Source organism: Ictalurus furcatus, chromosome 15 (genome assembly GCF_023375685.1).
Source record: "Ictalurus furcatus strain D&B chromosome 15, Billie_1.0, whole genome shotgun sequence".
Taxonomy (NCBI): domain Eukaryota; kingdom Metazoa; phylum Chordata; class Actinopteri; order Siluriformes; family Ictaluridae; genus Ictalurus; species Ictalurus furcatus.
The window spans coordinates 8116623-8120574 of NC_071269.1; the positions used below are offsets into that span (position 1 = coordinate 8116623).

Below are 3952 nucleotides of genomic sequence, written 5' to 3' on the forward strand. Positions count from 1 at the left end.
CTGCCGGGAATCGAACCTGGAGGTGTGAGGCGAACGTGCTAACCACTAAGCCAAACCACTAAGCGTTGCTGCAAAATTATTTTTTGAAATCATTCAAGTTTCATTTTTAAGAGTTACAGGGTTCCGTAATACAATTGAAACCACCAGCCTGTGGTGTTGTAGTTGTTTTGTTTTGTTTTTGTTCTCTCAGCAATCTCAATCTAAGCTTAGCAAAACAAGAAAGAAAATCTTGAAATTGTTTTCCAGGAACGTGGCTCGACATCCCATCTTTTATTATTTTTTTTTGTGCGTGTCTTCGTTCTTTTTCATCAGCTTGTGAAATCGATCCTCGGGTCGGTCTTTGAGTCATCTGAACGAATGATGTTTACACAATGCTCCACTTTCTGGCCTCAAAAACAAACAAAAAAACCCTCATTTGTTGTCAACAGTGTGTAGCTGAGAGTCCAGGAGAGCACAATCATCATCTCAGTCATCTCAGGTAGCTGGTAGAGGAAGTACAGGCGAGGCATTGCATATGAACAAACTAATACTTAAAATAATAATGCTTTGAGTCTCAGGTGAAGATTGTGATGAGGAGAGATCCCGAGGTGTTCAGCAGTCTAAAGGGAGCGGGGGGACCAGCTTTTACGGTCATTTTAAAGTAAAACTCCTGCGAACTGGTGGTTGATGCCGTTATTATTTGCGTTATTCCTGTCAGAGGTTTTCAGTTGTGTTCAATAGGACAAAATAACAACAGCTCCTTGTCTCATTCTCTGTTCTCCACCGGCATGAGAAATCCACCATAGAATCCAGCGGCGGCGACAACGGTGCAAACACTAGACTCAGAGTCCCAGGATGCAATGCAGCTGTAAATAGATGACGAACAAGATGATGGCGCTGATGATGGTGTTAGCGTGAAAGCTGAAGCTTTGGAAGATGCTCCGTTTAAACAGGTTGTACAGATGAGGAGGAGAGAGAGCTGGACAGACTACAGCATTAAAGGTGCCACTAATCGAACGGCATTGTGGGTACACCAGTGGGAAAAGTGAAAAGAGACCATCACAACCATGAAAGAACTTTAAACTAAATGGTGGGTTAATTAGAATGATCAAATGTCCAAGTTGTTCAGGGTGAGAGATAAATGTTTAAATCTGCCTTTAAAAAGAAAAACATTTTAAAGATCTTAAAAGATTCCGTGCAAAATTCCAACTGATTTTTTTTTTTTTAAATAAATGAATAAAAAGCTGTCATATTCATCATGGACAGTCATCCCCCAGACCAGCAGAGGACACCCTCACTCACATTTCTGAATGTTTTCTTGTGTTGCCAGTGTCACTTCCTGTGTTTGTGTACACCTGTTCTGTGTCCCCCTAATTAGTTCCCGTATGTAAGTTCTTCCTTTTGTCTCCCTCATTGCAGAGTGTTGTGCTTCTTATACGGTTGTGTTGTTGTTGTGAGTCGCTTGAGTTTATGGCGTGCTTTGTCATAGTTTTTTGGTTCTTTTCTTTGCCCATGTGTGTTTGTTAGTTAGTTGTTTATTTAATGAAGCTCATCTGCACTTATGTCCACCTTCCCTGGATACCCACGATATCTGAGAAATAAAAAAGAAAAACCTGATTTAATGTTTACAAAAAAAATTATAATGTACAAATCTGTAAAACAAACAAACAAACAAACAAACAAAAAAACACGACTCACTACTAGCCAGAAAGTATTGTGATATAATTTACCAAGCTATTGAAATTATATCATCATATGTCCCAGCTGTGTTCTTCATTTGCTAGTACAAGGCCATGTTGCTAGCATTAGCTACTTAGCCTCGTCCTGAGAAACGTCAGAACCGGCGTGTCCTCGATATTTTCTGCAGGATTAAGAACACTTTCGGGGTTATTAGCCATTCTTGATGACGTTACTTTAAAAGTTCAGCTTTAATGTCATGTAAATAAACACTCCCGGGGCAAACTTTAACTGTATCTTTACAGGTCACGTGATCAACAACTGTCACATACCGTATATAAAGGAGAAAAAACAAACAGCTGAGTGTTTTCTTTCAAAAATAATTTAATTGCTGTGTACAAAACACCTTAAGGATGATGTTGTAGTACAGAAAATACTTCAAGATTGTTTTTTATTTTAAATTTTTTTAAAAAGGGGTGATCTGTTATAAAAAATATCAGATGCTTAGCATTCGCAGTTTAGGCTAAAACCGGTATGATTCTATTAGCTGAAATATGAACATTATTATTATTATTATTATTATTATTATTATTATTATTTCTAATCTTACTCATGATATTTGAAATATCATATTATTAGCTACTAATCTGATTTTGCTATTAGCTGTGTGTTAGCATGTAGACTGAGTTTATTATATGCTTTTCTAATATATAATAAAGCCCTGTCTTGGTGTACAGACGTCTGAGACCACTACCAACAACAGCAGCTTCTTATCCCATTGGTTAGCTTTGACCCCCCCCCCCCCCCAAAAGAAAGCATTTTAAAGCGTTCGTGTTAGTTGCTACAGAGGTTAGTATTAGTACAGAGAGAAAGCTAATGTTAGATCATTAGTCAGTTGAGCTAGATATGACCGCTTGCTAGCTACTGTCTACTGTATTGAAGGCAAACCTGTCTGTTCTTAGTTAAATCAGTTTCCCGGTATGTTAGCATGTCAGTTGTTGTTTATTGTTAGCTAGGTGACTAGCCACCAGATTGTCATAAAGGATGTTCTACTGGTCTGTTACTGTGGTAGGGGCTGCAGGGGTATACAGAAGGGGGTCGTTACACTTCTCGTTAGTGTGCTCATCCGCTGTAAAGAATAACATACAGAAAAAGTCAAAGAAAGAAAGAAATAACACTTCTTTATGTGAGCCGGTTTCTCTCCATCTGTGTCTCAGATCAGAAGCCTCCAACCAAATGTTTTGAGTCATGTCTCCACGGACATGAAGGCACAGGAAATCTGGAGACCTGCTGCTGATTTCTGTAAAGCGTCCGAGTCGAAACCCTTTTTTTCTTTCTTGGAACCACTTTTGACCAAAGCCAAACGCCCCGACTTTAAACCCTCTCGTGCTCGCTGTTTTACTGCTTTTCGGTTCCAAAGGCGAAGACCTGGTTCTGGCCTGTGTGAGTGGAAACAGCAAGAAGGTGGTACCAACGTCCCTCAGGGTGGATCCGTCATTAAACTCGATCTCGTCACGCCTTGAATGAGATTCTCCTTACGAAAAAATGGAAGCCATCTCCTGTGTATCGGGTGTGAATGATAAAATACAACCCAATAAAACAAGCGTGGAAAAAAAGAAGTACGGATTCCTGGTGTCCTGCACCAGAGATAGACACATAGCGGTGTGTTTGTGTGTGTGTGTGTGTGTTTGAGGGGGGCTGGGGGAACATCAAATGTTGCTAATCAGAATTTCTTGCTAACAGAAAAAAGATTTTTCACCTTCTTCTCTTTATTAAAAACATTCAAACATTAAATATTAAACATAATGTAAAGTGTTTGTTGTCTCAACTTTTCTCAAATCTTCTCATTAGTGCTAGCGTACGGATTAACGCACGCGGCCTGTCCTGTGACTTACCGAGCAGCATTTAGTAGCTAGTTTAAAGAAAAAAACACTAACCTGACAAATCCTCATCCCTGCATTGATAAAAAAAAAAAGAAAAAAGTCTTGTTTTCAACGTTGAGTTAGTGTAAAAATTCATGATTTACAATGAAAAAAAAAACCCCTGAATATTACACTTTTTTTAAAAAAATTTATTTTAATGTGTTGACATTTTTGAAGGAATTTTTTGAAGCTGACAAAAATTTCAGTCAGATTGATATCTTTTTGGCACTAAATGCAGGTGATGTATAATTCGATTATCCGGTCCGTACAGGATTTCACAACGTTTTTTTCGTCATCGTTGCGGCCAAAAAACACAAAATTTTTCTGCAGCTTTTTTAAAAGATTTTTTTGTGCTTTGAATCGGCGAGATCACA

The 3952-nt window shown here is 38.5% G+C and overlaps 1 protein-coding gene across 4 annotated transcripts in view; it reads right to left on the reverse strand.

The window, feature by feature from the left end:
* Positions 1-2479: 2479 nt before the first annotated feature.
* podn (podocan) overlaps positions 2480-3952 on the reverse strand; it is a 14550-nt gene continuing 13077 nt past the window's right edge. For all 4 annotated transcript variants that reach the window (XM_053643198.1, XM_053643201.1, XM_053643199.1 and 1 more), the window contains one exon: positions 2480-3952. This exon is cut by the window's right edge and continues 1241 nt beyond it. The gene's annotated coding sequence lies outside the window, so the exon portion shown is untranslated.